Below are 8,624 nucleotides of genomic sequence, written 5' to 3' on the forward strand. Positions count from 1 at the left end.
GAATATTCTATGCAACATTCCATCGTTGTCATCAGGGTTTTTGTCACTTCAAGATGTTGCCCACTCGTTTCATTCACGCATTACCTGTTATGTTTCCTTTACTACACCAGATAAATAGAGAAGTGGACTATAATATTGTGTCATTCTAAGCGCTGACAGACTTCTTCATCTATCGAGATGATGATATTATATGATTAAATGTTACCATGAATGGCATAATCAGTTGGATGGTGTCAGGTTTAGTTATACATATTGATGAAATTTGAGAAAAGTTGCTGGATACCTTTCCCATACATCTGACCATAACTTCATGAAAAATCATCCGATTTACTTCAAATGAAGATTAAAATGCTCTGGGGAGCATATTCTTTCAGAAAATGCAGGAAAAAAATTTTTCACCTTCCGACTGATTATATCATTCACTGACACACATAATATTAAATTACATCACGAGGTTATTATTGGTGACAAGTTATAGACCAGGTAGGCTACTAGTGGTATAAGATAAAAATCTGAAAAGTTGTGTGTTAAACAGTGCTAGACAAAGCAGATTTCATTGACATCTATAGAGAGCAGCAAACAACAGATTCAAACAATGCATACATTTTTTATGTCTTTTGGGGGAAGGGGGGGGGGAGAATTTTACACAAAATTTTGGAGAAAAAGTGATATTTTTGTCCAAAAAATGGTAATTTGATCGAATTGATCTTCACCACATCGCTCTTAAAGCATTTTAAGTGATGATTGATATAAACTAAGTAAAATTCATGCATTTCGGGTTGACACAGATTTTTTCCAGAAATATACAGTTACAGATTTTTTGTTTGTCGCTTGTAGCAGGTCTGGCTAAGGCTGCTTGAAGCCCAGGATTGTAACAATACTCATGAACATGTGGAAATGGAAAAGCTTTGGAATGAGACAATTCATATTCCATCCACAAAGAGTATGTGCTGCAAATTCTCACATTTTGTTTCTCTGTTTTCAAGGCTTCTTTTGTTTATTGATATGCTGACCAAAGGGTTTGCACCAAAAATGTCCAATGTTTGTTTTGTTGGATTTTAAAACCTTGCCATTTTCACCTTTTTTATTAGTATTTTTAGTGACATCTACAGTAATATTGAAGAAGCAGGAGTCTCCTCAAATCTAAGGTCCTGATCGTCAAGGACTCCACTGGTTTTGTTTTTAGATTTTTGTTCCGTTTTATACTTTATTGAAAATAATTAGTAACTTTTGTTGATTTCATATTTTATTTAGAGCCACTCATTTGTATCACCATTACAGACTTACGTTTTTAGTTTGTCAAGTTCCTTTTTTTATTTTTTATAATGAAATTGATTTTTGTTTCATTTTTGAATTGATAATGTTTTGACAAGTAGTAAGTGCAAATATGATGAAAACCAAAGTTTGCTGGATATACTTTCATCTTCTTAAAATGACTTTTTTTTAAAATAATTTTTGTTTGGTTTCTTTTGTTTTTCCCCCAAAAGTGTCATGCTATTAATTATAGAAGTGATATTACTGTTTTTCTGTATTGTTGTTGTTTATCACTATGCAGAAATCATTCTTATTGTGTGCATGTGTGAATGTGTGTATTTGTGTGTTTGTGGATTGCTGGCATTCTTATAATGAGTTAGGTTCATGGAAGAATCTTGAAAAGTTGAGCTTGAATCATTGAATGGAATGCCCACTCCCCAGCTCACCCCCCCTCCATCATTGAATGGAATGCCCACTCCCCAGCTCACCCCCCCCCCCCCTTCCATCATTGAATGGAATGTCCACTCCCCAGCTCACTCCCCCCCTCCCCCCTTCCATCATTGAATGGAATGCCCACTCCCCAGCTCACCCCCCCCCCCCCTCCATCATTGAATGGAATGCCCACTCCCCAGCTCACCCCCCCCCTCCATCATTGAATGGAATGTCCACTCCCCAGCTCACCCCCCCCCCCCCCCCCTCCATCATTGAATGGAATGCCCACTCCCCAGCTCACCCCCCACCCATTTCATCATTGAATGGAATGCCCACTCCCCAGCTCACCCCCCCCCCCCCCTTCCATCATTGAATGGAATGTCCACTCCCCAGCCCCCCCCCCCCCCCTTCCATCATTGAATGGAATGCCCACTCCCCAGCTCACCCACCTCCCCTTCCATCTTAGAGCAAAAAATTGGAGTGTATGATACAGTGAAAGACAAAGTATATAATAAAAAAAAGGACATGCCGAAATGAGTGCAACAGCTTGAAAAAAGAACAAAATACTCAAAACTCAAACATAATGTTACGGGCTCAAAATCCTTCATCAGCCAACAACAGAAACAATTTAAACAGTAATAATTCATGTTCACTCTATTTAGTCAGGAGAAAAGGCCTCTAAACATTCTGTCGAGATAAACGATTGTTCTCAGCGCATTATACCAAACTTTTTTACAAGTCACTGACGTGACTTTAAAGCGTGGCAACTGGGTGGGCTTTTCTGATCTCCCATAGTGGGCAGGGAGGCACTTACTATGTCTTTTATCTCCCTATATCTGTTTTCCAACTTGCTTTCTGTCTTTGTCTTGGAATGAGATTACCAGGTTCTGTCCTGGCCCTGTCTGGGAGGAAAACTGTCAAATGTTTAGTTTTGGGAGATGATATTTTTTGTCTTGTAAATCATCTCTCTATCATGCCGTTTTACTTACAGTATATAAATATTATTTGTTAACATTTGAGTGTGTTCCTCTTAGTGGTGATATCAAGATGAGACTTATAAGGGATATCAAAGTACGCTGATAATGTGCTCTTGGAATCTACATCTGTTCTCCCTTTGAACCAATTCCCATTTGATTTACTTTTTCTTGGGGGCTTGAATTGTAATTCTAGAAATTTTTTACTCTCCCATTTTCTTTCTTCCCTTTTACTAGTGCAGATATGATAAATGTGTCGTAAGCACTGTAAAACCAATAAAAACATAACATAAAACAAAGTGTGGAAAATGTCATTCACCCTGTTAGCTTTAAACACCAAAGTAAAATTTTGAAATTGCATGTTCAGAAATCTTTGAAATGAGACATCAACTTATAGATGTTGACTACGGTAGGTGACGGATCGGATCACTGTATATGGGTTATTGTTTTGATTTTGTTTCATTGTTTTTCACAGATGATATTGTTTTTATTATAATATCAGCATGTTGATTTTATTTATATTATATTTTATTATATTTATATATTATTCACGTCTACATATTGTTAGACAAAATTTAATACATATTAATTTTATAGTTATGCTTTAATTAAAAATATTTGTATAATCGATACAATGATTATTAGAATAATGTACAGCATATTATTTTTGTACAGTTGTTTATCTACTTTCTAAACTATTACTTAATCAATTAAAAAATAAGTCCATTAACCATGTTATCCATTTCTTATTGATTGTTGACATGAAAGCTTTAGAAACGTGTTTCAATTTGTTTGTATTTATTTTTATAGTTTGGGAAAAAAATATTCATTAAGATTAGGGAGGTCCTTGCTGTGTCTGTTTTTCAATTGCTTTCTGTCTTTGTCTTGGAATGAGATTACTTGGTTTTGTCCTGACCCTGGCCGGAGTCCTTGGCTGGGATGGAAACAGTTGAATTTATAGATTTGGAAGGTGATATTTTTTGTAAATCATCTCTCTGTCATGTACTGTCATTTTTTCATTTTTAATATATGATTTGTAAACATTTCAGTGTTTTCCTCTTAGTGGGATCTTGTGCTGGTGTCTGGGTGAGACTTTTAGGTGATCTCAAGCTAAGTACACTTGACATCGTGCTCTTGGAATCTATATCCATTCCCTATTTGAACCAATTCCCCTTTGTCTTACTTTTTCCTCAAGTCCTTTTAATTGTACATCTAGAATATTTTTACTATCTAATTTTCTTCCTTTGTTACTGGCGCTGATATGACCTTAATGTGTTGCAAGTGCCGTAAAACCCTTAAAAACAAACAAACCAATTCTAGAGTGGTGGGAGCTGCTTCAAGCCTCGAATTGTAAAACTACTACAGTGGAATCCTGATAATGTCAGCACTGCCAGACCAGAAAGATTAGTCAACTTTAAGCAAGGGTGACTTTATCCAGTATCATATGTTCAAAACAAAAATATAATTCTACATCACAGAGATTATTTACAGGGGAAAAAAGTCATCTCCCAAAACTATAACTATTCATTTTACTGTTTCCCTCACTACCAAGGACTCTGGTCAGAGTCAGGACAAAACTAGGTAATCTCATTCTAAGACAAAATCAGAAAACAAGTTGAAGTATAGGGGCTTAACAAACACAGCAAATGGCCTCCCCGAAAAGCTGAAAATGGAAAGGCTTTGTATGGAAAAAGTACAAACATTAGGCATTTCGGGTGTAAAACCCTTCATCAGCAAAACAATAAACAGAGGAACGTTAAAAACATCAACAGACTGTAGTGAGAATTGTAGCATGTGCACATCTTGGTGTAGGGAATTTGAATGAAACAAAAACGTGATTTGTAAGCAGAGATTCCCCAGGGTGTGATTGTCTTGTGGCAATCTTATCAATCAGCAAACCATCATCTGTGCCAGCAGAGCAGAGTATCTGCAAGCACTTTTTGAAACTGGTTAGTATTATTTTCAAATCTTCATAGCGTCCTTACATTTTTATTGGTGATCAATGAAGTACACTCGAGCACGGAAATTTCGAACAAGTTGGGACCACGCCTATTTGTTTGAGGTCAAGGACGGGTTAGTGTGTAAGTGCCGAAAACCCTTAAAAACAAAAACAAAGAGTAAACAAATTTTAATGCATGGAAAAAAGAGAATAGAAATGTAATATCAGTAGTAGTAGTAGTAGTAGTAGTAGTAGTAGTAGTAGTAGTAGTAGTAGTAGTAGTAGTAGTAGTAGTAGTAGTAGTAGCAGTAGCAGTAGTAGTAGTAGTAGTAGTAGCAGTAGTAGTAGTAGCAGTAGTAGTAGTAGTAGTAGTAGTAGTAGCAGTAGTGGTAGTAGTAGTAGTAGTAGTAGTAGTAGTAGTAGTAGTAGTAGTAGTAGCATTAGTAGTAGTAGTAGCAGTAGTAGCAGTAGTAGTAGTAGTAGTAGTAGTAGTAGTAGTAGTAGCAGTAGCAGTAGTAGTAGTAGTAGCAGTAGTAGTAGTAGTAGTAGTAGCAGTAGCAGTAGTAGTAGTAGTAGCAGTAGCAGTAGCAGTAGTAGTAGTAGCAGTAGTAGTAGTAGCAGTAGTAGTAGTAGTAGTAGTAGTTTCCATCCAGGCACAAGTAAAAGATTCCATTTTGAATAAAATCGTAATGTTTTAAATGTTTTAAATGATGAAGCCTCTGTCTACTTTAAAAAACAAAACTAATATATCCTTATAAACCTTCGAGATCACTAAGGACATCATCTGATAAAACGAAACTTTTAGTTTCTCTTTTTAAATACAATTGTTTTGGTAGGCGATCCTTTTCTGCCATGTATGGAATTATATCCCGAGAACAATCGGGGAACAACCAACGTTTAGGTCATTTCAGTACCAGTAGAAAGGAAGATAATACAGGAAAAGTTGTAGATATGAAGTTTAAAGCACCAAAGAAAAAGCAAGATAATGGGGACTGGTTCAAATACAAAACAGAAGATTCCACGATCCATCCATCAATGTGCCTATTTTGATGGGTTTTTGTTTTTAAGGGTTTTACGGCGCTTGCAACACATTTAGGTCATCAGCGCCAGTAAAAAGAAAGGAAATTGGATAGTGAAAAGATTCTAGATGTACAATAAAAAGGACTTTAGGAAAAAAAGTAAGACAAAGAGGAGTGGTTCAAATAGGGAACAGATGTAAATTCCAAGAGCACGCCATCAACGTAATTAGTTTGAGATCACCTAAATATCTCACCCATACACCAACACAAGATGGCACTAAGAGGAATACACTCAAATGCTTACATTATACATTCAAAATAACAAAAAAAAACAATACATAACAGAAAGATGATTTACAAGGAAAAAAATAGTATCTCCCAAAAAATAACTATGCATTTGACTGTTTCCCTTCCAGCAAAGCATTACGGCCAGTGCCAGGGCAAAACCAATTAATCTCATTCCAAGACAAAGAAAGCAAATTGGAAAACATATAAGGAGATAGAAGACACAGTAAGTGCCACCGTTCCCACTATGGGAGGCCATGATCCTCACCCAGAATGTGCTTATTTTGACATTACGTAAAGATCGCATCCAGGCACGAGCAAAAGATCCCGCCCGCTATAAAAGATACACTTAAATGTTTACCAACTACAATAAATTAAAAACTAATAATCTTAATAGGAAATTTCAGAGAGATGATATACAGAGGAAACAATTTCTCTCAAAAAAAGGGCACTATATATTTGACTGTCTTCCTCCCACCAAGACCAGGAATAAACTGAGCAATCTCAATCCAGAACAAAGACAGAGAGCAACATGGGAAGAGAAAAGAGAGGAGGATAGAAGACCTCTCTGGCACAATGGGAGGTCAGAGTCAAAGGACTCCGACCCCATCATGGGAGGTCAGAAGAATGGGTTTGTTTTTGTTTTTAAGGGTTTTACGGTGCTTGCAACACATTTAGGTTATATCAGCGCCAGTAAAAAGGAAGAAAATGGGATAGTAGAAAGTTCTAGAGTTACAATTAAAGCACCCAAGAGAAAGTAAGACAAGGGGGAATTGGGAACAAATAGGGATCAGATGTAGATTCCAAGAGCATACCATAAATTAACTTAGTCTGAGATCACCTATAAGTCTCACCAGACACAAGCAAAAGATCCAACAAAGAGGAATACACTCAAATGCTTACATTTCATTATACATTAAAAATAACAAATATAATAATACATAACAGAGAGATGATTTACAAGGAAAAAATATAATCTCTCAAAACAATATGCATTTGACTGTTTCCCTCCCAGCCAAGGACTCCGGCCAGGGTCGGGACAAAACCAAGCAATCTCATACCAAAACAATGACAGAAAGCATGTTGGAAAACAGATATAAGGGGATAGAAGACACAGTATGTACCTCCCTGCCCACTGTGGAGGTAGGGAACCCCACCCAGCAAAAGAATGGGAAAACAAGACATAAGGGATAGGAGATACGGAAAGCAACCTCTTTGCCCACCATAGGAGGTCTGAAGACCCCACCCTGATATCTTCATCCCAATCATAACAAGACTTGGGCATTAACCTTTATGAGTGGTCACTCTCTATGTAGTGTATTGAGTTGACAGCAATCTATTTCTAAATGCCTCTAAAAGCGTCAATTAAAATCACAACAACCCAATTCTATCAAAAGATGATTTTATTCATTCTTTCATTACAAAATTGTATTGTGTTTTTTGGATAAGACAAAGCAACAGATAAATCAAGCTAAGAATATCATAATCGATTGATTGTGTAAGAGTAGATACAAAAGATGGAAATAAATTCGCACACAAGAAGTTGTATGCAACGGTTTCATGATGAAACGAAAGGTTATGACAATGTAAATTATTTAGAATGAAGCAATATCTAGACAACTAAACAATGGAAAATATAAATATATATATAAACAATTGAGCTCTTATATAAAGCAACATCCACTAAAATGTGCTCAAACCACTTTACAAGTGCCCCAAGCCAACAGCAACATATTACTGGTCGGACGCAGCGAGAAACAAAAATGCTGTTACACCAGCCAGGTACTCATTTTACACGTGAGTACAATGAAAGAATGTGAGTAGAGAGCCGTTTCAAAGGACTCAACTATGCACCGCCCACAGCCACAGGCCGACAGGTCCAAAGGCAAGTGTCAAAACATGAGAGCCAGGGCTGCCAGGTGGTTAGAGTGCTTTGTGGCCAATTTCGACTTCAAAGGTGACAAAACAGGACCTCGAGTGGCCACATACTACTATTACTGTGACCCATTTGGGGAAAAAAACTCATCGGTAATAGAAACGCGATTCTCTCTGTGGCTAATTTTGGCACACAAACGTGGCCATCTGGCAGCCCTAAGAGCACAAAGCCACAAAGAAAGGTATTATTGGAATAGGATTGAGATAGGCACACGCCCTAAATTGAATACACAACCTTTACTTCCTTAATTTACATATAATTTTCTTTTTTTTTAATCATTAAAATGATAGTACATTACATTTAAGCCTACACAAAACTTGAAATTGTAAAAAAAATTAAGCACAAAAAATCGGAAGATCATAAAAAAGAAATAAAATCTACACAATTTAAAATCCAAATCAATGTAATAATATAAGACTTCATATCATAATCTTACTTATAGCATGGAAACTTTAAAAACCAACACAAATGAAACAAAAACAAAAATTAAATAAAATCCTATTTAAACAATGGAAAGGCATCCACATTTAAGAAACTAGGGAGCAGACAACGGTTTATGATAAAGATCTGAACACATGTGTATGAAAGGTGCCAGACAAAGCAAGAAAGAAAAATACAAGAAAAAAAAAACATCCCAAAAAATCAGTCTACTTCGACTAGAAGTCAAGGTAAACATATTTTTTGGGATGTTTTTTAAATTTTTTTGGGGGTATCTTTCTTTCTTGCTTTATCTGGCACCTTTCATACACACGTGTTCAGATCTTTATCATCCACATTTAATTTAC

At 36.3% G+C, this 8,624-nt stretch overlaps 1 protein-coding gene across 1 annotated transcript in view; it reads left to right on the top strand.

Annotated features, from left to right (window-relative positions):
- LOC144959783 (uncharacterized) overlaps positions 1 to 1,523 on the top strand; it is a 32,184-nt gene extending 30,661 nt beyond the window's left edge. The window contains exon 10 of the mRNA XM_078892527.1: positions 1 to 1,523. This exon is cut by the window's left edge and continues 1,594 nt beyond it. The gene's annotated coding sequence lies outside the window, so the exon portion shown is untranslated.
- The last annotated feature ends 7,101 nt before the right edge of the window (positions 1,524 to 8,624 follow it).

This window comes from Berghia stephanieae, chromosome 14 (assembly GCF_034508935.2).
Source record: "Berghia stephanieae isolate SIO BIC M18660-M18661 chromosome 14, UCSD_Bste_1.3, whole genome shotgun sequence".
Classification (NCBI taxonomy): domain Eukaryota; kingdom Metazoa; phylum Mollusca; class Gastropoda; order Nudibranchia; family Aeolidiidae; genus Berghia; species Berghia stephanieae.